Source organism: Phyllobates terribilis, unplaced genomic scaffold (genome assembly GCF_046119375.1).
Source record: "Phyllobates terribilis strain yellow unplaced genomic scaffold, ASM4611937v1 Scaffold_108__1_contigs__length_5656254, whole genome shotgun sequence".
Taxonomy (NCBI): Eukaryota; Metazoa; Chordata; class Amphibia; order Anura; family Dendrobatidae; genus Phyllobates; species Phyllobates terribilis.
Window position 1 is genome coordinate 666,451 of NW_027362868.1, and position 23,888 is coordinate 690,338.

General features: G+C 45.1%; 18 non-coding genes across 18 annotated transcripts; all 18 read left to right on the top strand.

Moving 5' to 3' along the window:
• The first annotated feature begins 1,050 nt into the window (after positions 1-1,050).
• LOC141201190 (U2 spliceosomal RNA) lies at positions 1,051-1,241 on the top strand. Its single transcript, XR_012272759.1, has one exon. It is a non-coding gene; the product is annotated as a U2 spliceosomal RNA (small nuclear RNA).
• A 1,121-nt stretch (positions 1,242-2,362) lies between these two features.
• LOC141201191 (U2 spliceosomal RNA) lies at positions 2,363-2,553 on the top strand. Its single transcript, XR_012272760.1, has one exon. It is a non-coding gene; the product is annotated as a U2 spliceosomal RNA (small nuclear RNA).
• Positions 2,554-3,676: 1,123 nt separating this feature from the next.
• Positions 3,677-3,867, top strand: LOC141201192 (U2 spliceosomal RNA). The gene has a single exon (XR_012272761.1). It is a non-coding gene; the product is annotated as a U2 spliceosomal RNA (small nuclear RNA).
• Positions 3,868-4,988: 1,121 nt separating this feature from the next.
• On the top strand, positions 4,989-5,179 carry LOC141201193 (U2 spliceosomal RNA). Its single transcript, XR_012272762.1, has one exon. It is a non-coding gene; the product is annotated as a U2 spliceosomal RNA (small nuclear RNA).
• A 1,120-nt stretch (positions 5,180-6,299) lies between these two features.
• On the top strand, positions 6,300-6,490 carry LOC141201194 (U2 spliceosomal RNA). The gene has a single exon (XR_012272763.1). It is a non-coding gene; the product is annotated as a U2 spliceosomal RNA (small nuclear RNA).
• Positions 6,491-7,615: 1,125 nt separating this feature from the next.
• Positions 7,616-7,806, top strand: LOC141201196 (U2 spliceosomal RNA). The gene has a single exon (XR_012272765.1). It is a non-coding gene; the product is annotated as a U2 spliceosomal RNA (small nuclear RNA).
• A 1,120-nt stretch (positions 7,807-8,926) lies between these two features.
• Positions 8,927-9,117, top strand: LOC141201197 (U2 spliceosomal RNA). Its single transcript, XR_012272766.1, has one exon. It is a non-coding gene; the product is annotated as a U2 spliceosomal RNA (small nuclear RNA).
• A 1,123-nt stretch (positions 9,118-10,240) lies between these two features.
• Positions 10,241-10,431, top strand: LOC141201198 (U2 spliceosomal RNA). The gene has a single exon (XR_012272767.1). It is a non-coding gene; the product is annotated as a U2 spliceosomal RNA (small nuclear RNA).
• A 1,120-nt stretch (positions 10,432-11,551) lies between these two features.
• Positions 11,552-11,742, top strand: LOC141201199 (U2 spliceosomal RNA). The gene has a single exon (XR_012272768.1). It is a non-coding gene; the product is annotated as a U2 spliceosomal RNA (small nuclear RNA).
• Positions 11,743-12,862: 1,120 nt separating this feature from the next.
• On the top strand, positions 12,863-13,053 carry LOC141201200 (U2 spliceosomal RNA). Its single transcript, XR_012272769.1, has one exon. It is a non-coding gene; the product is annotated as a U2 spliceosomal RNA (small nuclear RNA).
• Positions 13,054-14,173: 1,120 nt separating this feature from the next.
• LOC141201202 (U2 spliceosomal RNA) lies at positions 14,174-14,364 on the top strand. The gene has a single exon (XR_012272771.1). It is a non-coding gene; the product is annotated as a U2 spliceosomal RNA (small nuclear RNA).
• Positions 14,365-15,486: 1,122 nt separating this feature from the next.
• LOC141201203 (U2 spliceosomal RNA) lies at positions 15,487-15,677 on the top strand. Its single transcript, XR_012272772.1, has one exon. It is a non-coding gene; the product is annotated as a U2 spliceosomal RNA (small nuclear RNA).
• A 1,122-nt stretch (positions 15,678-16,799) lies between these two features.
• LOC141201204 (U2 spliceosomal RNA) lies at positions 16,800-16,990 on the top strand. Its single transcript, XR_012272773.1, has one exon. It is a non-coding gene; the product is annotated as a U2 spliceosomal RNA (small nuclear RNA).
• Positions 16,991-18,110: 1,120 nt separating this feature from the next.
• On the top strand, positions 18,111-18,301 carry LOC141201205 (U2 spliceosomal RNA). The gene has a single exon (XR_012272774.1). It is a non-coding gene; the product is annotated as a U2 spliceosomal RNA (small nuclear RNA).
• Positions 18,302-19,421: 1,120 nt separating this feature from the next.
• LOC141201206 (U2 spliceosomal RNA) lies at positions 19,422-19,612 on the top strand. Its single transcript, XR_012272775.1, has one exon. It is a non-coding gene; the product is annotated as a U2 spliceosomal RNA (small nuclear RNA).
• A 1,117-nt stretch (positions 19,613-20,729) lies between these two features.
• LOC141200616 (U2 spliceosomal RNA) lies at positions 20,730-20,920 on the top strand. Its single transcript, XR_012272332.1, has one exon. It is a non-coding gene; the product is annotated as a U2 spliceosomal RNA (small nuclear RNA).
• A 1,122-nt stretch (positions 20,921-22,042) lies between these two features.
• LOC141200617 (U2 spliceosomal RNA) lies at positions 22,043-22,233 on the top strand. The gene has a single exon (XR_012272333.1). It is a non-coding gene; the product is annotated as a U2 spliceosomal RNA (small nuclear RNA).
• Positions 22,234-23,353: 1,120 nt separating this feature from the next.
• LOC141201207 (U2 spliceosomal RNA) lies at positions 23,354-23,544 on the top strand. Its single transcript, XR_012272776.1, has one exon. It is a non-coding gene; the product is annotated as a U2 spliceosomal RNA (small nuclear RNA).
• The last annotated feature ends 344 nt before the right edge of the window (positions 23,545-23,888 follow it).

The window sequence follows — 23,888 nt, forward strand, 5'->3', positions numbered from 1 at the left end:
TTTGGGATGGACTCTTTGGCTTTGCTTTTCTTCTCCTCATTGGATTTTTCATGTTAAAAGTTGCAGAAGCCAGATGACAAGCTCATTTTGGTTCAACTTCAGCAACTGTGCATTGCATTGCCATGTAATGTAATGTAATGCAATGCTATCTATCTAGCTCTCCCTCTATACTTCCTTTTGGATAAACAGACATATTAGGCAAGCATTTTGGAGCTTTCACCTAAATAACTACAGGTGGTGAGATAAGCTGCACAATATAATTGACCTTTCAGTATATTGTTGCACACACACCATCTATTTAGCAAATGCCCTTGTTATCAACAGCAGCCTTTTAAACTCACCTGAGCTAACAGGTATGTGAGCTGGTTACTCTGCTGCGCTTAAAATTTCTTTTTTGGTTTGCTACAATGCCTTTTCTGAAACGTTGTCTCCCTCTGCTGGAACACTGACTTCTTTCATTTAATGCCTGCAGACTATAAAAGAGAAACCAACCCAAAAAGTTTGGTTGATTAGTCTGTGGCATTCTTTTAAACTGTTGCTTATGGCGGTCTCTGTGAGCTTCTCAGTGACATTCAGCCATCCAGGTATCCCGCCTGCAGTAGACGGAATGTGGCAATGGAACGCTGGCTGCGCGTGTCATAATAGGCTCTGAGCCTTTATATACCTGCGCACAGCAGCAGCCACCTTCAGTCTGCTGCTGGACAGCCAGCAGCAGCAGCAGCAGGAGAGGTAATTAATCAGCAACCCTCCTGCTAAGGGTAGACAGCTGCTCGTTCCACCCCCCCCCCCCGCCTTAATTGGTTCTCCTCCCTTCCAACGGTGTTGAGGCGGGTGGGAACAGCCGGGGGTTGAGGGTACTGTGCTAAAAGAGGTGGAGTTATGCAGATCTAAAACGCGTGGATTGCAGCAGCAGCAAGCCGAAAAGTGCAGGCATGTGAGGGATCTAGAGGTTGACAGCATGTCTTCTTAACGGGAGTCCAGGTGGCCATCTCCACAAATGGACTTTTCAGAATCCTTGGGTGGCACCGTAGTCGGAAACCAATTCTGGTTATCGCTTCTCGGCCTTTTGGCTAAGATCAAGTGTAGTATCTGTTCTTATCAGTTTAATATCTGATACGTCCCCTATCTGGGGACCATATATTAAATGGATTTTTAGAACAGGGAGATGGAAAAAGAGCTTGCTCTGTCCACTCCACGCATTGACCTGGTATTGCAGTATCTCCAGGACCGGTGCACCCCTTCTTTAATGCAGTTTCTAAAATCAGAAAGAATTGAATTCAATGCTTTTTGTTCATTTTGCTTGTTTGTCGGATTTTGGGATGGACTCTTTGGCTTTGCTTTTCTTCTCCTCATTGGATTTTTCATGTTAAAAGTTGCAGAAGCCAGATGACAAGCTCATTTTGGTTCAACTTCAGCAACTGTGCATTGCATTGCCATGTAATGTAATGTAATGCAATGCTATCTATCTAGCTCTCCCTCTATACTTCCTTTTGGATAAACAGACATATTAGGCAAGCATTTTGGAGCTTTCACCTAAATAACTACAGGTGGTGAGATAAGCTGCACAATATAATTGACCTTTCAGTATATTGTTGCACACACACCATCTATTTAGCAAATGCCCTTGTTATCAACAGCAGCCTTTTAAACTCACCTGAGCTAACAGGTATGTGAGCTGGTTACTCTGCTGCGCTTAAAATTTCTTTTTTGGTTTGCTACAATGCCTTTTCTGAAACGTTGTCTCCCTCTGCTGGAACACTGACTTCTTTCATTTAATGCCTGCAGACTATAAAAGAGAAACCAACCCAAAAAGTTTGGTTGATTAGTCTGTGGCATTCTTTTAAACTGTTGCTTATGGCGGTCTCTGTGAGCTTCTCAGTGACATTCAGCCATCCAGGTATCCCGCCTGCAGTAGACGGAATGTGGCAATGGAACGCTGGCTGCACGTGTCATAATAGGCTCTGAGCCTTTATATACCTGCGCACAGCAGCAGCCACCTTCAGTCTGCTGCTGGACAGCCAGCAGCAGCAGCAGCAGGAGAGGTAATTAATCAGCAACCCTCCTGCTAAGGGTAGACAGCTGCTCGTTCCACCGCCCCCCCCGCCTTAATTGGTTCTCCTCCCTTCCAACGGTGTTGAGGCGGGTGGGAACAGCCGGGGGTTGAGGGTACTGTGCTAAAAGAGGTGGAGTTATGCAGATCTAAAACGCGTGGATTGCAGCAGCAGCAAGCCGAAAAGTGCAGGCATGTGAGGGATCTAGAGGTTGACAGCATGTCTTCTTAACGGGAGTCCAGGTAGCCATCTCCACAAATGGACTTTTCAGAATCCTTGGGTGGCACCGTAGTCGGAAACCAATTCTGGTTATCGCTTCTCGGCCTTTTGGCTAAGATCAAGTGTAGTATCTGTTCTTATCAGTTTAATATCTGATACGTCCCCTATCTGGGGACCATATATTAAATGGATTTTTAGAACAGGGAGATGGAAAAAGAGCTTGCTCTGTCCACTCCACGCATTGACCTGGTATTGCAGTATCTCCAGGACCGGTGCACCCCTTCTTTAATGCAGTTTCTAAAATCAGAAAGAATTGAATTCAATGCTTTTTGTTCATTTTGCTTGTTTGTCGGATTTTGGGATGGACTCTTTGGCTTTGCTTTTCTTCTCCTCATTGGATTTTTCATGTTAAAAGTTGCAGAAGCCAGATGACAAGCTCATTTTGGTTCAACTTCAGCAACTGTGCATTGCATTGCCATGTAATGTAATGTAATGCAATGCTATCTATCTAGCTCTCCCTCTATACTTCCTTTTGGATAAACAGACATATTAGGCAAGCATTTTGGAGCTTTCACCTAAATAACTACAGGTGGTGAGATAAGCTGCACAATATAATTGACCTTTCAGTATATTGTTGCACACACACCATCTATTTAGCAAATGCCCTTGTTATCAACAGCAGCCTTTTAAACTCACCTGAGCTAACAGGTATGTGAGCTGGTTACTCTGCTGCGCTTAAAATTTCTTTTTTGGTTTGCTACAATGCCTTTTCTGAAACGTTGTCTCCCTCTGCTGGAACACTGACTTCTTTCATTTAATGCCTGCAGACTATAAAAGAGAAACCAACCCAAAAAGTTTGGTTGATTAGTCTGTGGCATTCTTTTAAACTGTTGCTTATGGCGGTCTCTGTGAGCTTCTCAGTGACATTCAGCCATCCAGGTATCCCGCCTGCAGTAGACGGAATGTGGCAATGGAACGCTGGCTGCACGTGTCATAATAGGCTCTGAGCCTTTATATACCTGCGCACAGCAGCAGCCACCTTCAGTCTGCTGCTGGACAGCCAGCAGCAGCAGCAGCAGGAGAGGTAATTAATCAGCAACCCTCCTGCTAAGGGTAGACAGCTGCTCGTTCCACCCCCCCCCCCCCGCCTTAATTGGTTCTCCTCCCTTCCAACGGTGTTGAGGCGGGTGGGAACAGCCGGGGGTTGAGGGTACTGTGCTAAAAGAGGTGGAGTTATGCAGATCTAAAACGCGTGGATTGCAGCAGCAGCAAGCCGAAAAGTGCAGGCATGTGAGGGATCTAGAGGTTGACAGCATGTCTTCTTAACGGGAGTCCAGGTGGCCATCTCCACAAATGGACTTTTCAGAATCCTTGGGTGGCACCGTAGTCGGAAACCAATTCTGGTTATCGCTTCTCGGCCTTTTGGCTAAGATCAAGTGTAGTATCTGTTCTTATCAGTTTAATATCTGATACGTCCCCTATCTGGGGACCATATATTAAATGGATTTTTAGAACAGGGAGATGGAAAAAGAGCTTGCTCTGTCCACTCCACGCATTGACCTGGTATTGCAGTATCTCCAGGACCGGTGCACCCCTTCTTTAATGCAGTTTCTAAAATCAGAAAGAATTGAATTCAATGCTTTTTGTTCATTTTGCTTGTTTGTCGGATTTTGGGATGGACTCTTTGGCTTTGCTTTTCTTCTCCTCATTGGATTTTTCATGTTAAAAGTTGCAGAAGCCAGATGACAAGCTCATTTTGGTTCAACTTCAGCAACTGTGCATTGCATTTCCATGTAATGTAATGTAATGCAATGCTATCTATCTAGCTCTCCCTCTATACTTCCTTTTGGATAAACAGACATATTAGGCAAGCATTTTGGAGCTTTCACCTAAATAACTACAGGTGGTGAGATAAGCTGCACAATATAATTGACCTTTCAGTATATTGTTGCACACACACCATCTATTTAGCAAATGCCCTTGTTATCAACAGCAGCCTTTTAAACTCACCTGAGCTAACAGGTATGTGAGCTGGTTACTCTGCTGCGCTTAAAATTTCTTTTTTGGTTTGCTACAATGCCTTTTCTGAAACGTTGTCTCCCTCTGCTGGAACACTGACTTCTTTCATTTAATGCCTGCAGACTATAAAAGAGAAACCAACCCAAAAAGTTTGGTTGATTAGTCTGTGGCATTCTTTTAAACTGTTGCTTATGGCGGTCTCTGTGAGCTTCTCAGTGACATTCAGCCATCCAGGTATCCCGCCTGCAGTAGACGGAATGTGGCAATGGAACGCTGGCTGCGCGTGTCATAATAGGCTCTGAGCCTTTATATACCTGCGCACAGCAGCAGCCACCTTCAGTCTGCTGCTGGACAGCCAGCAGCAGCAGCAGCAGGAGAGGTAATTAATCAGCAACCCTCCTGCTAAGGGTAGACAGCTGCTCGTTCCACCCCCCCCCCCGCCTTAATTGGTTCTCCTCCCTTCCAACGGTGTTGTGGCGGGTGGGAACAGCCGGGGGTTGAGGGTACTGTGCTAAAAGATGTGGAGTTATGCAGATCTAAAACGCGTGGATTGCAGCAGCAGCAAGCCGAAAAGTGCAGGCATGTGAGGGATCTAGAGGTTGACAGCATGTCTTCTTAACGGGAGTCCAGGTGGCCATCTCCACAAATGGACTTTTCAGAATCCTTGGGTGGCACCGTAGTCGGAAACCAATTCTGGTTATCGCTTCTCGGCCTTTTGGCTAAGATCAAGTGTAGTATCTGTTCTTATCAGTTTAATATCTGATACGTCCCCTATCTGGGGACCATATATTAAATGGATTTTTAGAACAGGGAGATGGAAAAAGAGCTTGCTCTGTCCACTCCACGCATTGACCTGGTATTGCAGTATCTCCAGGACCGGTGCACCCCTTCTTTAATGCAGTTTCTAAAATCAGAAAGAATTGAATTCAATGCTTTTTGTTCATTTTGCTTGTTTGTCGGATTTTGGGATGGACTCTTTGGCTTTGCTTTTCTTCTCCTCATTGGATTTTTCATGTTAAAAGTTGCAGAAGCCAGATGACAAGCTCATTTTGGTTCAACTTCAGCAACTGTGCATTGCATTGCCATGTAATGTAATGTAATGCAATGCTATCTATCTAGCTCTCCCTCTATACTTCCTTTTGGATAAACAGACATATTAGGCAAGCATTTTGGAGCTTTCACCTAAATAACTACAGGTGGTGAGATAAGCTGCACAATATAATTGACCTTTCAGTATATTGTTGCACACACACCATCTATTTAGCAAATGCCCTTGTTATCAACAGCAGCCTTTTAAACTCACCTGAGCTAACAGGTATGTGAGCTGGTTACTCTGCTGCGCTTAAAATTTCTTTTTTGGTTTGCTACAATGCCTTTTCTGAAACGTTGTCTCCCTCTGCTGGAACACTGACTTCTTTCATTTAATGCCTGCAGACTATAAAAGAGAAACCAACCCAAAAAGTTTGGTTGATTAGTCTGTGGCATTCTTTTAAACTGTTGCTTATGGCGGTCTCTGTGAGCTTCTCAGTGACATTCAGCCATCCAGGTATCCCGCCTGCAGTAGACGGAATGTGGCAATGGAACGCTGGCTGCGCGTGTCATAATAGGCTCTGAGCCTTTATATACCTGCGCACAGCAGCAGCCACCTTCAGTCTGCTGCTGGACAGCCAGCAGCAGCAGCAGCAGGAGAGGTAATTAATCAGCAACCCTCCTGCTAAGGGTAGACAGCTGCTCGTTCCACCCCCCCCCCGCCTTAATTGGTTCTCCTCCCTTCCAACGGTGTTGAGGCAGGTGGGAACAGCCGGGGGTTGAGGGTACTGTGCTAAAAGAGGTGGAGTTATGCAGATCTAAAACGCGTGGATTGCAGCAGCAGCAAGCCGAAAAGTGCAGGCAAGTGAGGGATCTAGAGGTTGACAGCATGTCTTCTTAACGGGAGTCCAGGTGGCCATCTCCACAAATGGACTTTTCAGAATCCTTGGGTGGCACCGTAGTCGGAAACCAATTCTGGTTATCGCTTCTCGGCCTTTTGGCTAAGATCAAGTGTAGTATCTGTTCTTATCAGTTTAATATCTGATACGTCCCCTATCTGGGGACCATATATTAAATGGATTTTTAGAACAGGGAGATGGAAAAAGAGCTTGCTCTGTCCACTCCACGCATTGACCTGGTATTGCAGTATCTCCAGGACCGGTGCACCCCTTCTTTAATGCAGTTTCTAAAATCAGAAAGAATTGAATTCAATGCTTTTTGTTCATTTTGCTTGTTTGTCGGATTTTGGGATGGACTCTTTGGCTTTGCTTTTCTTCTCCTCATTGGATTTTTCATGTTAAAAGTTGCAGAAGCCAGATGACAAGCTCATTTTGGTTCAACTGCAGCAACTGTGCATTGCATTGCCATGTAATGTAATGTAATGCAATGCTATCTATCTAGCTCTCCCTCTATACTTCCTTTTGGATAAACAGACATATTAGGCAAGCATTTTGGAGCTTTCACCTAAATAACTACAGGTGGTGAGATAAGCTGCACAATATAATTGACCTTTCAGTATATTGTTGCACACACACCATCTATTTAGCAAATGCCCTTGTTATCAACAGCAGCCTTTTAAACTCACCTGAGCTAACAGGTATGTGAGCTGGTTACTCTGCTGCGCTTAAAATTTCTTTTTTGGTTTGCTACAATGCCTTTTCTGAAACGTTGTCTCCCTCTGCTGGAACACTGACTTCTTTCATTTAATGCCTGCAGACTATAAAAGAGAAACCAACCCAAAAAGTTTGGTTGATTAGTCTGTGTCATTCTTTTAAACTGTTGCTTATGGCGGTCTCTGTGAGCTTCTCAGTGACATTCAGCCATCCAGGTATCCCGCCTGCAGTAGACGGAATGTGGCAATGGAACGCTGGCTGCGCGTGTCATAATAGGCTCTGAGCCTTTATATACCTGCGCACAGCAGCAGCCACCTTCAGTCTGCTGCTGGACAGCCAGCAGCAGCAGCAGCAGGAGAGGTAATTAATCAGCAACCCTCCTGCTAAGGGTAGACAGCTGCTCGTTCCACCCCCCCCCCCCCCCGCCTTAATTGGTTCTCCTCCCTTCCAACGGTGTTGAGGCGGGTGGGAACAGCCGGGGGTTGAGGGTACTGTGCTAAAAGAGGTGGAGTTATGCAGATCTAAAACGCGTGGATTGCAGCAGCAGCAATCCGAAAAGTGCAGGCATGTGAGGGATCTAGAGGTTGACAGCATGTCTTCTTAACGGGAGTCCAGGTGGCCATCTCCACAAATGGACTTTTCAGAATCCTTGGGTGGCACCGTAGTCGGAAACCAATTCTGGTTATCGCTTCTCGGCCTTTTGGCTAAGATCAAGTGTAGTATCTGTTCTTATCAGTTTAATATCTGATACGTCCCCTATCTGGGGACCATATATTAAATGGATTTTTAGAACAGGGAGATGGAAAAAGAGCTTGCTCTGTCCACTCCACGCATTGACCTGGTATTGCAGTATCTCCAGGACCGGTGCACCCCTTCTTTAATGCAGTTTCTAAAATCAGAAAGAATTGAATTCAATGCTTTTTGTTCATTTTGCTTGTTTGTCGGATTTTGGGATGGACTCTTTGGCTTTGCTTTTCTTCTCCTCATTGGATTTTTCATGTTAAAAGTTGCAGAAGCTAGATGACAAGCTCATTTTGGTTCAACTTCAGCAACTGTGCATTGCATTGCCATGTAATGTAATGTAATGCAATGCTATCTATCTAGCTCTCCCTCTATACTTCCTTTTGGATAAACAGACATATTAGGCAAGCATTTTGGAGCTTTCACCTAAATAACTACAGGTGGTGAGATAAGCTGCACAATATAATTGACCTTTCAGTATATTGTTGCACACACACCATCTATTTAGCAAATGCCCTTGTTATCAACAGCAGCCTTTTAAACTCACCTGAGCTAACAGGTATGTGAGCTGGTTACTCTGCTGCGCTTAAAATTTCTTTTTTGGTTTGCTACAATGCCTTTTCTGAAACGTTGTCTCCCTCTGCTGGAACACTGACTTCTTTCATTTAATGCCTGCAGACTATAAAAGAGAAACCAACCCAAAAAGTTTGGTTGATTAGTCTGTGGCATTCTTTTAAACTGTTGCTTATGGCGGTCTCTGTGAGCTTCTCAGTGACATTCAGCCATCCAGGTATCCCGCCTGCAGTAGACAGAATGTGGCAATGGAACGCTGGCTGCGCGTGTCATAATAGGCTCTGAGCCTTTATATACCTGCGCACAGCAGCAGCCACCTTCAGTCTGCTGCTGGACAGCCAGCAGCAGCAGCAGCAGGAGAGGTAATTAATCAGCAACCCTCCTGCTAAGGGTAGACAGCTGCTCGTTCCACGCCCCACCCGCCTTAATTGGTTCTCCTCCCTTCCAACGGTGTTGAGGCGGGTGGGAACAGCCGGGGGTTGAGGGTACTGTGCTAAAAGAGGTGGAGTTATGCAGATCTAAAACGCGTGGATTGCAGCAGCAGCAAGCCGAAAAGTGCAGGCATGTGAGGGATCTAGAGGTTGACAGCATGTCTTCTTAACGGGAGTCCAGGTGGCCATCTCCACAAATGGACTTTTCAGAATCCTTGGGTGGCACCGTAGTCGGAAACCAATTCTGGTTATCGCTTCTCGGCCTTTTGGCTAAGATCAAGTGTAGTATCTGTTCTTATCAGTTTAATATCTGATACGTCCCCTATCTGGGGACCATATATTAAATGGATTTTTAGAACAGGGAGATGGAAAAAGAGCTTGCTCTGTCCACTCCACGCATTGACCTGGTATTGCAGTATCTCCAGGACCGGTGCACCCCTTCTTTAATGCAGTTTCTAAAATCAGAAAGAATTGAATTCAATGCTTTTTGTTCATTTTGCTTGTTTGTCGGATTTTGGGATGGACTCTTTGGCTTTGCTTTTCTTCTCCTCATTGGATTTTTCATGTTAAAAGTTGCAGAAGCCAGATGACAAGCTCATTTTGGTTCAACTTCAGCAACTGTGCATTGCATTGCCATGTAATGTAATGTAATGCAATGCTATCTATCTAGCTCTCCCTCTATACTTCCTTTTGGATAAACAGACATATTAGGCAAGCATTTTGGAGCTTTCACCTAAATAACTACAGGTGGTGAGATAAGCTGCACAATATAATTGACCTTTCAGTATATTGTTGCACACACACCATCTATTTAGCAAATGCCCTTGTTATCAACAGCAGCCTTTTAAACTCACCTGAGCTAACAGGTATGTGAGCTGGTTACTCTGCTGCGCTTAAAATTTCTTTTTTGGTTTGCTACAATGCCTTTTCTGAAACGTTGTCTCCCTCTGCTGGAACACTGACTTCTTTCATTTAATGCCTGCAGACTATAAAAGAGAAACCAACCCAAAAAGTTTGGTTGATTAGTCTGTGGCATTCTTTTAAACTGTTGCTTATGGCAGTCTCTGTGAGCTTCTCAGTGACATTCAGCCATCCAGGTATCCCGCCTGCAGTAGACGGAATGTGGCAATGGAACGCTGGCTGCGCGTGTCATAATAGGCTCTGAGCCTTTATATACCTGCGCACAGCAGCAGCCACCTTCAGTCTGCTGCTGGACAGCCAGCAGCAGCAGCAGCAGGAGAGGTAATTAATCAGCAACCCTCCTGCTAAGGGTAGACAGCTGCTCGTTCCACCCCCCCCCCCCCGCCTTAATTGGTTCTCCTCCCTTCCAACGGTGTTGAGGCGGGTGGGAACAGCCGGGGGTTGAGGGTACTGTGCTAAAAGAGGTGGAGTTATGCAGATCTAAAACGCGTGGATTGCAGCAGCAGCAAGCCGAAAAGTGCAGGCATGTGAGGGATCTAGAGGTTGACAGCATGTCTTCTTAACGGGAGTCCAGGTGGCCATCTCCACAAATGGACTTTTCAGAATCCTTGGGTGGCACCGTAGTCGGAAACCAATTCTGGTTATCGCTTCTCGGCCTTTTGGCTAAGATCAAGTGTAGTATCTGTTCTTATCAGTTTAATATCTGATACGTCCCCTATCTGGGGACCATATATTAAATGGATTTTTAGAACAGGGAGATGGAAAAAGAGCTTGCTCTGTCCACTCCACGCATTGACCTGGTATTGCAGTATCTCCAGGACCGGTGCACCCCTTCTTTAATGCAGTTTCTAAAATCAGAAAGAATTGAATTCAATGCTTTTTGTTCATTTTGCTTGTTTGTCGGATTTTGGGATGGACTCTTTGGCTTTGCTTTTCTTCTCCTCATTGGATTTTTCATGTTAAAAGTTGCAGAAGCCAGATGACAAGCTCATTTTGGTTCAACTTCAGCAACTGTGCATTGCATTGCCATGTAATGTAATGTAATGCAATGCTATCTATCTAGCTCTCCCTCTATACTTCCTTTTGGATAAACAGACATATTAGGCAAGCATTTTGGAGCTTTCACCTAAATAACTACAGGTGGTGAGATAAGCTGCACAATATAATTGACCTTTCAGTATATTGTTGCACACACACCATCTATTTAGCAAATGCCCTTGTTATCAACAGCAGCCTTTTAAACTCACCTGAGCTAACAGGTATGTGAGCTGGTTACTCTGCTGCGCTTAAAATTTCTTTTTTGGTTTGCTACAATGCCTTTTCTGAAACGTTGTCTCCCTCTGCTGGAACACTGACTTCTTTCATTTAATGCCTGCAGACTATAAAAGAGAAACCAACCCAAAAAGTTTGGTTGATTAGTCTGTGGCATTCTTTTAAACTGTTGCTTATGGCGGTCTCTGTGAGCTTCTCAGTGACATTCAGCCATCCAGGTATCCCGCCTGCAGTAGACGGAATGTGGCAATGGAACGCTGGCTGCGCGTGTCATAATAGGCTCTGAGCCTTTATATACCTGCGCACAGCAGCAGCCACCTTCAGTCTGCTGCTGGACAGCCAGCAGCAGCAGCAGCAGGAGAGGTAATTAATCAGCAACCCTCCTGCTAAGGGTAGACAGCTGCTCGTTCCACCCCCCCCCCGCCTTAATTGGTTCTCCTCCCTTCCAACGGTGTTGAGGCGGGTGGGAACAGCCGGGGGTTGAGGGTACTGTGCTAAAAGAGGTGGAGTTATGCAGATCTAAAACGCGTGGATTGCAGCAGCAGCAAGCCGAAAAGTGCAGGCATGTGAGGGATCTAGAGGTTGACAGCATGTCTTCTTAACGGGAGTCCAGGTGGCCATCTCCACAAATGGACTTTTCAGAATCCTTGGGTGGCACCGTAGTCGGAAACCAATTCTGGTTATCGCTTCTCGGCCTTTTGGCTAAGATCAAGTGTAGTATCTGTTCTTATCAGTTTAATATCTGATACGTCCCCTATCTGGGGACCATATATTAAATGGATTTTTAGAACAGGGAGATGGAAAAAGAGCTTGCTCTGTCCACTCCACGCATTGACCTGGTATTGCAGTATCTCCAGGACCGGTGCACCCCTTCTTTAATGCAGATGCTAAAATCAGAAAGAATTGAATTCAATGCTTTTTGTTCATTTTGCTTGTTTGTCGGATTTTGGGATGGACTCTTTGGCTTTGCTTTTCTTCTCCTCATTGGATTTTTCATGTTAAAAGTTGCAGAAGCCAGATGACAAGCTCATTTTGGTTCAACTTCAGCAACTGTGCATTGCATTGCCATGTAATGTAATGTAATGCAATGCTATCTATCTAGCTCTCCCTCTATACTTCCTTTTGGATAAACAGACATATTAGGCAAGCATTTTGGAGCTTTCACCTAAATAACTACAGGTGGTGAGATAAGCTGCACAATATAATTGACCTTTCAGTATATTGTTGCACACACACCATCTATTTAGCAAATGCCCTTGTTATCAACAGCAGCCTTTTAAACTCACCTGAGCTAACAGGTATGTGAGCTGGTTACTCTGCTGCGCTTAAAATTTCTTTTTTGGTTTGCTACAATGCCTTTTCTGAAACGTTGTCTCCCTCTGCTGGAACACTGACTTCTTTCATTTAATGCCTGCAGACTATAAAAGAGAAACCAACCCAAAAAGTTTGGTTGATTAGTCTGTGGCATTCTTTTAAACTGTTGCTTATGGCGGTCTCTGTGAGCTTCTCAGTGACATTCAGCCATCCAGGTATCCCGCCTGCAGTAGACGGAATGCGGCAATGGAACGCTGGCTGCGCGTGTCATAATAGGCTCTGAGCCTTTATATACCTGCGCACAGCAGCAGTCACCTTCAGTCTGCTGCTGGACAGCCAGCAGCAGCAGCAGGAGAGGTAATTAATCAGCAACCCTCCTGCTAAGGGTAGACAGCTGCTCGTTCCACCCCCCCCCCCCCGCCTTAATTGGTTCTCCTCCCTTCCAACGGTGTTGAGGCGGGTGGGAACAGCCGGGGGTTGAGGGTACTGTGCTAAAAGAGGTGGAGTTATGCAGATCTAAAACGCGTGGATTGCAGCAGCAGCAAGCCGAAAAGTGCAGGCATGTGAGGGATCTAGAGGTTGACAGCATGTCTTCTTAACGGGAGTCCAGGTGGCCATCTCCACAAATGGACTTTTCAGAATCCTTGGGTGGCACCGTAGTCGGACACCAATTCTGGTTATCGCTTCTCGGCCTTTTGGCTAAGATCAAGTGTAGTATCTGTTCTTATCAGTTTAATATCTGATACGTCCCCTATCTGGGGACCATATATTAAATGGATTTTTAGAACAGGGAGATGGAAAAAGAGCTTGCTCTGTCCACTCCACGCATTGACCTGGTATTGCAGTATCTCCAGGACCGGTGCACCCCTTCTTTAATGCAGTTTCTAAAATCAGAAAGAATTGAATTCAATGCTTTTTGTTCATTTTGCTTGTTTGTCGGATTTTGGGATGGACTCTTTGGCTTTGCTTTTCTTCTCCTCATTGGATTTTTCATGTTAAAAGTTGCAGAAGCCAGATGACAAGCTCATTTTGGTTCAACTTCAGCAACTGTGCATTGCATTGCCATGTAATGTAATGTAATGCAATGCTATCTATCTAGCTCTCCCTCTATACTTCCTTTTGGATAAACAGACATATTAGGCAAGCATTTTGGAGCTTTCACCTAAATAACTACAGGTGGTGAGATAAGCTGCACAATATAATTGACCTTTCAGTATATTGTTGCACACACACCATCTATTTAGCAAATGCCCTTGTTATCAACAGCAGCCTTTTAAACTCACCTGAGCTAACAGGTATGTGAGCTGGTTACTCTGCTGCGCTTAAAATTTCTTTTTTGGTTTGCTACAATGCCTTTTCTGAAACGTTGTCTCCCTCTGCTGGAACACTGACTTCTTTCATTTAATGCCTGCAGACTATAAAAGAGAAACCAACCCAAAAAGTTTGGTTGATTAGTCTGTGGCATTCTTTTAAACTGTTGCTTATGGCGGTCTCTGTGAGCTTCTCAGTGACATTCAGCCATCCAGGTATCCCGCCTGCAGTAGACGGAATGTGGCAATGGAACGCTGGCTGCGCGTGTCATAATAGGCTCTGAGCCTTTATATACCTGCGCACAGCAGCAGCCACCTTCAGTCTGCTGCTGGACAGCCAGCAGCAGCAGCAGCAGGAGAGGTAATTAATCAGCAACCCTCCTGCTAAGGGTAGACAGCTGCTCGTTCCACCCCCCCCCCGCCTTAACTGGTTCTCCTCCCTTCCAACGGTGTTGAGGCGGGTGGGAACAGCCGGGGGTTGAGGGTACTGTGCTAAAAGAGGTGGAGTTATGCAGATCTAAAACGCGTGGATTGCAGCAGCAGCAAGCCGAAAAGTGCAGGCATGTGAGGGATCTAGAGGTTGACAGCATGTCTTCTTAACGGGAGTCCAGGTGGCCATCTCCACAAATGGACTTTTCAGAATCCTTGGGTGGCACCGTAGTCGGAAACCAATTCTGGTTATCGCTTCTCGGCCTTTTGGCTAAGATCAAGTGTAGTATCTGTTCTTATCAGTTTAATATCTGATACGTCCCCTATCTGGGGACCATATATTAAATGGATTTTTAGAACAGGGAGATGGAAAAAGAGCTTGCTCTGTCCACTCCACGCATTGACCTGGTATTGCAGTATCTCCAGGACCGGTGCACCCCTTCTTTAATGCAGTTTCTAAAATCAGAAAGAATTGAATTCAATGCTTTTTGTTCATTTTGCTTGTTTGTCGGATTTTGGGATGGACTCTTTGGCTTTGCTTTTCTTCTCCTCATTGGATTTTTCATGTTAAAAGTTGCAGAAGCCAGATGACAAGCTCATTTTGGTTCAACTTCAGCAACTGTGCATTGCATTGCCATGTAATGTAATGTAATGCAATGCTATCTATCTAGCTCTCCCTCTATACTTCCTTTTGGATAAACAGACATATTAGGCAAGCATTTTGGAGCTTTCACCTAAATAACTACAGGTGGTGAGATAAGCTGCACAATATAATTGACCTTTCAGTATATTGTTGCACACACACCATCTATTTAGCAAATGCCCTTGTTATCAACAGCAGCCTTTTAAACTCACCTGAGCTAACAGGTATGTGAGCTGGTTACTCTGCTGCGCTTAAAATTTCTTTTTTGGTTTGCTACAATGCCTTTTCTGAAACGTTGTCTCCCTCTGCTGGAACACTGACTTCTTTCATTTAATGCCTGCAGACTATAAAAGAGAAACCAACCCAAAAAGTTTGGTTGATTAGTCTGTGGCATTCTTTTAAACTGTTGCTTATGGCGGTCTCTGTGAGCTTCTCAGTGACATTCAGCCATCCAGGTATCCCGCCTGCAGTAGACGGAATGTGGCAATGGAACGCTGGCTGCGCGTGTCATAATAGGCTCTGAGCCTTTATATACCTGCGCACAGCAGCAGCCACCTTCAGTCTGCTGCTGGACAGCCAGCAGCAGCAGCAGCAGGAGAGGTAATTAATCAGCAACCCTCCTGCTAAGGGTAGACAGCTGCTCGTTCCACCCCCCCCCCCCGCCTTAATTGGTTCTCCTCCCTTCCAACGGTGTTGAGGCGGGTGGGAACAGCCGGGGGTTGAGGGTACTGTGCTAAAAGAGGTGGAGTTATGCAGATCTAAAACGCGTGGATTGCAGCAGCAGCAAGCCGAAAAGTGCAGGCATGTGAGGGATCTAGAGGTTGACAGCATGTCTTCTTAACGGGAGTCCAGGTGGCCATCTCCACAAATGGACTTTTCAGAATCCTTGGGTGGCACCGTAGTCGGAAACCAATTCTGGTTATCGCTTCTCGGCCTTTTGGCTAAGATCAAGTGTAGTATCTGTTCTTATCAGTTTAATATCTGATACGTCCCCTATCTGGGGACCATATATTAAATGGATTTTTAGAACAGGGAGATGGAAAAAGAGCTTGCTCTGTCCACTCCACGCATTGACCTGGTATTGCAGTATCTCCAGGACCGGTGCACCCCTTCTTTAATGCAGTTTCTAAAATCAGAAAGAATTGAATTCAATGCTTTTTGTTCATTTTGCTTGTTTGTCGGATTTTGGGATGGACTCTTTGGCTTTGCTTTTCTTCTCCTCATTGGATTTTTCATGTTAAAAGTTGCAGAAGCCAGATGACAAGCTCATTTTGGTTCAACTTCAGCAACTGTGCATTGCATTGCCATGTAATGTAATGTAATGCAATGCTATCTATCTAGCTCTCCCTCTATACTTCCTTTTGGATAAACAGACATATTAGGCAAGCATTTTGGAGCTTTCACCTAAATAACTACAGGTGGTGAGATAAGCTGCACAATATAATTGACCTTTCAGTATATTGTTGCACACACACCATCTATTTAGCAAATGCCCTTGTTATCAACAGCAGCCTTTTAAACTCACCTGAGCTAACAGGTATGTGAGCTGGTTACTCTGCTGCGCTTAAAATTTCTTTTTTGGTTTGCTACAATGCCTTTTCTGAAACGTTGTCTCCCTCTGCTGGAACACTGACTTCTTTCATTTAATGCCTGCAGACTATAAAAGAGAAACCAACCCAAAAAGTTTGGTTGATTAGTCTGTGGCATTCTTTTAAACTGTTGCTTATGGCGGTCTCTGTGAGCTTCTCAGTGACATTCAGCCATCCAGGTATCCCGCCTGCAGTAGACGGAATGTGGCAATGGAACGCTGGCTGCGCGTGTCATAATAGGCTCTGAGCCTTTATATACCTGCGCACAGCAGCAGCCACCTTCAGTCTGCTGCTGGACAGCCAGCAGCAGCAGCAGCAGGAGAGGTAATTAATCAGCAACCCTCCTGCTAAGGGTAGACAGCTGCTCGTTCCACCCCCCCCCCCCGCCTTAATTGGTTCTCCTCCCTTCCAACGGTGTTGAGGCGGGTGGGAACAGCCGGGGGTTGAGGGTACTGTGCTAAAAGAGGTGGAGTTATGCAGATCTAAAACGCGTGGATTGCAGCAGCAGCAAGCCGAAAAGTGCAGGCATGTGAGGGATCTAGAGGTTGACAGCATGTCTTCTTAACGGGAGTCCAGGTGGCCATCTCCACAAATGGACTTTTCAGAATCCTTGGGTGGCACCGTAGTCGGAAACCAATTCTGGTTATCGCTTCTCGGCCTTTTGGCTAAGATCAAGTGTAGTATCTGTTCTTATCAGTTTAATATCTGATACGTCCCCTATCTGGGGACCATATATTAAATGGATTTTTAGAACAGGGAGATGGAAAAAGAGCTTGCTCTGTCCACTCCACGCATTGACCTGGTATTGCAGTATCTCCAGGACCGGTGCACCCCTTCTTTAATGCAGTTTCTAAAATCAGAAAGAATTGAATTCAATGCTTTTTGTTCATTTTGCTTGTTTGTCGGATTTTGGGATGGACTCTTTGGCTTTGCTTTTCTTCTCCTCATTGGATTTTTCATGTTAAAAGTTGCAGAAGCCAGATGACAAGCTCATTTTGGTTCAACTTCAGCAACTGTGCATTGCATTGCCATGTAATGTAATGTAATGCAATGCTATCTATCTAGCTCTCCCTCTATACTTCCTTTTGGATAAACAGACATATTAGGCAAGCATTTTGGAGCTTTCACCTAAATAACTACAGGTGGTGAGATAAGCTGCACAATATAATTGACCTTTCAGTATATTGTTGCACACACACCATCTATTTAGCAAATGCCCTTGTTATCAACAGCAGCCTTTTAAACTCACCTGAGCTAACAGGTATGTGAGCTGGTTACTCTGCTGCGCTTAAAATTTCTTTTTTGGTTTGCTACAATGCCTTTTCTGAAACGTTGTCTCCCTCTGCTGGAACACTGACTTCTTTCATTTAATGCCTGCAGACTATAAAAGAGAAACCAACCCAAAAAGTTTGGTTGATTAGTCTGTGGCATTCTTTTAAACTGTTGCTTATGGCGGTCTCTGTGAGCTTCTCAGTGACATTCAGCCATCCAGGTATCCCGCCTGCAGTAGACGGAATGTGGCAATGGAACGCTGGCTGCGCGTGTCATAATAGGCTCTGAGCCTTTATATACCTGCGCACAGCAGCAGCCACCTTCAGTCTGCTGCTGGACAGCCAGCAGCAGCAGCAGCAGGAGAGGTAATTAATCAGCAACCCTCCTGCTAAGGGTAGACAGCTGCTCGTTCCACCCCCCCCCCGCCTTAACTGGTTCTTCTCCCTTCCAACGGTGTTGAGGCGGGTGGGAACAGCCGGGGGTTGAGGGTACTGTGCTAAAAGAGGTGGAGTTATGCAGATCTAAAACGCGTGGATTGCAGCAGCAGCAAGCCGAAAAGTGCAGGCATGTGAGGGATCTAGAGGTTGACAGCATGTCTTCTTAACGGGAGTCCAGGTGGCCATCTCCACAAATGGACTTTTCAGAATCCTTGGGTGGCACCGTAGTCGGAAACCAATTCTGGTTATCGCTTCTCGGCCTTTTGGCTAAGATCAAGTGTAGTATCTGTTCTTATCAGTTTAATATCTGATACGTCCCCTATCTGGGGACCATATATTAAATGGATTTTTAGAACAGGGAGATGGAAAAAGAGCTTGCTCTGTCCACTCCACGCATTGACCTGGTATTGCAGTATCTCCAGGACCGGTGCACCCCTTCTTTAATGCAGTTTCTAAAATCAGAAAGAATTGAATTCAATGCTTTTTGTTCATTTTGCTTGTTTGTCGGATTTTGGGATGGACTCTTTGGCTTTGCTTTTCTTCTCCTCATTGGATTTTTCATGTTAAAAGTTGCAGAAGTCAGATGACAAGCTCATTTTGGTTCAACTTCAGCAACTGTGCATTGCATTGCCATGTAATGTAATGTAATGCAATGCTATCTATCTAGCTCTCCCTCTATACTTCCTTTTGGATAAACAGACATATTAGGCAAGCATTTTGGAGCTTTCACTTAAATAACTACAGGTGGTGAGATAAGCTGCACAATATAATTGACCTTTCAGTATATTGTTGCACACACACCATCTATTTAGCAAATGCCCTTGTTATCAACAGCAGCCTTTTAAACTCACCTGAGCTAACAGGTATGTGAGCTGGTTACTCTGCTGCGCTTAAAATTTCTTTTTTGGTTTGCTACAATGCCTTTTCTGAAACGTTGTCTCCCTCTGCTGGAACACTGACTTCTTTCATTTAATGCCTGCAGACTATAAAAGAGAAACCAACCCAAAAAGTTTGGTTGATTAGTCTGTGGCATTCTTTTAAACTGTTGCTTATGGCGGTCTCTGTGAGCTTCTCAGTGACATTCAGCCATCCAGGTATCCCGCCTGCAGTAGACGGAATGTGGCAATGGAACGCTGGCTGCGCGTGTCATAATAGGCTCTGAGCCTTTATATACCTGCGCACAGCAGCAGCCACCTTCAGTCTGCTGCTGGACAGCCAGCAGCAGCAGCAGCAGGAGAGGTAATTAATCAGCAACCCTCCTGCTAAGGGTAGACAGCTGCTCGTTCCACCCCCCCCCCGCCTTAATTGGTTCTCCTCCCTTCCAACGGTGTTGAGGTGGGTGGGAACAGCCGGGGGTTGAGGGTACTGTGCTAAAAGAGGTGGAGTTATGCAGATCTAAAACGCGTGGATTGCAGCAGCAGCAAGCCGAAAAGTGCAGGCATGTGAGGGATCTAGAGGTTGACAGCATGTCTTCTTAACGGGAGTCCAGGTGGCCATCTCCACAAATGGACTTTTCAGAATCCTTGGGTGGCACCGTAGTCGGAAACCAATTCTGGTTATCGCTTCTCGGCCTTTTGGCTAAGATCAAGTGTAGTATCTGTTCTTATCAGTTTAATATCTGATACGTCCCCTATCTGGGGACCATATATTAAATGGATTTTTAGAACAGGGAGATGGAAAAAGAGCTTGCTCTGTCCACTCCACGCATTGACCTGGTATTGCAGTATCTCCAGGACCGGTGCACCCCTTCTTTAATGCAGTTTCTAAAATCAGAAAGAATTGAATTCAATGCTTTTTGTTCATTTTGCTTGTTTGTTGGATTTTGGGATGGACTCTTTGGCTTTGCTTTTCTTCTCCTCATTGGATTTTTCATGTTAAAAGTTGCAGAAGCCAGATGACAAGCTCATTTTGGTTCAACTTCAGCAACTGTGCATTGCATTGCCATGTAATGTAATGCAATGCTATCTATCTAGCTCTCCCTCTATACTTCCTTTTGGATAAACAGACATATTAGGCAAGCATTTTGGAGCTTTCACCTAAATAACTACAGGTGGTGAGATAAGCTGCACAATATAATTGACCTTTCAGTATATTGTTGCACACACACCATCTATTTAGCAAATGCCCTTGTTATCAACAGCAGCCTTTTAAACTCACCTGAGCTAACAGGTATGTGAGCTGGTTACTCTGCTGCGCTTAAAATTTCTTTTTTGGTTTGCTACAATGCCTTTTCTGAAACGTTGTCTCCCTCTGCTGGAACACTGACTTCTTTCATTTAATGCCTGCAGACTATAAAAGAGAAACCAACCCAAAAAGTTTGGTTGATTAGTCTGTGGCATTCTTTTAAACTGTTGTTTATGGCGGTCTCTGTGAGCTTCTCAGTGACATTCAGCCAGCCAGGTATCCCGCCTGCAGTAGACGGAATGTGGCAATGGAACGCTGGCTGCGCGTGTCATAATAGGCTCTGAGCCTTTATATACCTGCGCACAGCAGCAGCCACCTTCAGTCTGCTGCTGGACAGCCAGCAGCAGCAACAGGAGAGGTAATTAATCAGCAACCCTCCTGCTAAGGGTAGACAGCTGCTCGTTCCACCCCCCCCCCCCCCCGCCTTAATTGGTTCTCCTCCCTTCCAACGGTGTTGAGGCGGGTGGGAACAGCCGGGGGTTGAGGGTACTGTGCTAAAAGAGGTGGAGTTATGCAGATCTAAAACGCGTGGATTGCAGCAGCAGCAAGCCGAAAAGTGCAGGCATGTGAGGGATCTAGAGGTTGACAGCATGTCTTCTTAACGGGAGTCCAGGTGGCCATCTCCACAAATGGACTTTTCAGAATCCTTGGGTGGCACCGTAGTCGGAAACCAATTCTGGTTATCGCTTCTCGGCCTTTTGGCTAAGATCAAGTGTAGTATCTGTTCTTATCAGTTTAATATCTGATACGTACCCTATCTGGGGACCATATATTAAATGGATTTTTAGAACAGGGAGATGGAAAAAGAGCTTGCTCTGTCCACTCCACGCATTGACCTGGTATTGCAGTATCTCCAGGACCGGTGCACCCCTTCTTTAATGCAGTTTCTAAAATCAGAAAGAATTGAATTCAATGCTTTTTGTTCATTTTGCTTGTTTGTCGGATTTTGGGATGGACTCTTTGGCTTTGCTTTTCTTCTCCTCATTGGATTTTTCATGTTAAAAGTTGCAGAAGCCAGATGACAAGCTCATTTTGGTTCAACTTCAGCAACTGTGCATTGCATTGCCATGTAATGTAATGTAATGCAATGCTATCTATCTAGCTCTCCCTCTATACTTCCTTTTGGATAAACAGACATATTAGGCAAGCATTTTGGAGCTTTCACCTAAATAACTACAGGTGGTGAGATAAGCTGCACAATATAATTGACCTTTCAGTATATTGTTGCACACACACCATCTATTTAGCAAATGCCCTTGTTATCAACAGCAGCCTTTTAAACTCACCTGAGCTAACAGGTATGTGAGCTGGTTACTCTGCTGCGCTTAAAATTTCTTTTTTGGTTTGCTACAATGCCTTTTCTGAAACGTTGTCTCCCTCTGCTGGAACACTGACTTCTTTCATTTAATGCCTGCAGACTATAAAAGAGAAACCAACCCAAAAAGTTTGGTTGATTAGTCTGTGGCATTCTTTTAAACTGTTGCTTATGGCGGTCTCTGTGAGCTTCTCAGTGACATTCAGCCATCCAGGTATCCTGCCTGCAGTAGACGGAATGTGGCAATGGAACGCTGGCTGCGCGTGTCATAATAGGCTCTGAGCCTTTATATACCTGCGCACAGCAGCAGCCACCTTCAGTCTGCTGCTGGACAGCCAGCAGCAGCAGCAGCAGGAGAGGTAATTAATCAGCAACCCTCCTGCTAAGGGTAGACAGCTGCTCGTTCCACCCCCCCCCCCCGCCTTAATTGGTTCTCCTCCCTTCCAACGGTGTTGAGGCGGGTGGGAACAGCCGGGGGTTGAGGGTACTGTGCTAAAAGAGGTGGAGTTATGCAGATCTAAAACGCGTGGATTGCAGCAGCAGCAAGCCGAAAAGTGCAGGCATGTGAGGGATCTAGAGGTTGACAGCATGTCTTCTTAACGGGAGTCCAGGTGGCCATCTCCACAAATGGACTTTTCAGAATCATTGGGTGGCACCGTAGTCGGAAACCAATTCTGGTTATCGCTTCTCGGCCTTTTGGCTAAGATCAAGTGTAGTATCTGTTCTTATCAGTTTAATATCTGATACGTACCCTATCTGGGGACCATATATTAAATGGATTTTTAGAACAGGGAGATGGAAAAAGAGCTTGCTCTGTCCACTCCACGCATTGACCTGGTATTGCAGTATCTCCAGGACCGGTGCACCCCTTCTTTAATGCAGTTTCTAAAATCAGAAAGAATTGAATTCAATGCTTTTTGTTCATTTTGCTTGTTTGTCGGATTTTGGGATGGACTCTTTGGCTTTGCTTTTCTTCTCCTCATTGGATTTTTCATGTTAAAAGTTGCAGAAGCCAGATGACAAGCTCATTTTGGTTCAACTTCAGCAACTGTGCATTGCATTGCCATGTAATGTAATGTAATGCAATGCTATCTATCTAGCTCTCCCTCTATACTTCCTTTTGGATAAACAGACATATTAGGCAAGCATTTTGGAGCTTTCACCTAAATAACTACAGGTGGTGAGATAAGCTGCACAATATAATTGACCTTTCAGTATATTGTTGCACACACACCATCTATTTAGCAAATGCCCTTGTTATCAACAGCAGCCTTTTAAACTCACCTGAGCTAACAGGTATGTGAGCTGGTTACTCTGCTGCGCTTAAAATTTCTTTTTTGGTTTGCTACAATGCCTTTTCTGAAACGTTGTCTCCCTCTGCTGGAACACTGACTTCTTTCATTTAATGCCTGCAGACTATAAAAGAGAAACCAACCCAAAAAGTTTGGTTGATTAGTCTGTGGCATTCTTTTAAACTGTTGCTTATGGCGGTCTCTGTGAGCTTCTCAGTGACATTCAGCCATCCAGGTATCCCGCCTGCAGTAGACGGAATGTGGCAATGGAACGCTGGCTGCGCGTGTCATAATAGGCTCTGAGCCTTTATATACCTGCGCACAGCAGCAGCCACCTTCAGTCTGCTGCTGGACAGCCAGCAGCAGCAGCAGCAGGAGAGGTAATTAATCAGCAACCCTCCTGCTAAGGGTAGACAGCTGCTCGTTCCACCCCCCCCCCGCCTTAACTGGTTCTCCTCCCTTCCAACGGTGTTGAGGCGGGTGGGAACAGCCGGGGGTTGAGGGTACTGTGCTAAAAGAGGTGGAGTTATGCAGATCTAAAACGCGTGGATTGCAGCAGCAGCAAGCCGAAAAGTGCAGGCATGTGAGGGATCTAGAGGTTGACAGCATGTCTTCTTAACGGGAGTCCAGGTGGCCATCTCCACAAATGGACTTTTCAGAATCCTTGGGTGGCACCGTAGTCGGAAACCAATTCTGGTTATCGCTTCTCGGCCTTTTGGCTAAGATCAAGTGTAGTATCTGTTCTTATCAGTTTAATATCTGATACGTCCCCTATCTGGGGACCATATATTAAATGGATTTTTAGAACAGGGAGATGGAAAAAGAGCTTGCTCTGTCCACTCCACGCATTGACCTGGTATTGCAGTATCTCCAGGACCGGTGCACCCCTTCTTTAATGCAGTTTCTAAAATCAGAAAGAATTGAATTCAATGCTTTTTGTTCATTTTGCTTGTTTGTCGGATTTTGGGATGGACTCTTTGGCTTTGCTTTTCTTCTCCTCATTGGATTTTTCATGTTAAAAGTTGCAGAAGCCAGATGACAAGCTCATTTTGGTTCAACTTCAGCAACTGTGCATTGCATTGCCATGTAATGTAATGTAATGCAATGCTATCTATCTAGCTCTCCCTCTATACTTCCTTTTGGATAAACAGACATATTAGGCAAGCATTTTGGAGCTTTCACCTAAATAACTACAGGTGGTGAGATAAGCTGCACAATATAATTGACCTTTCAG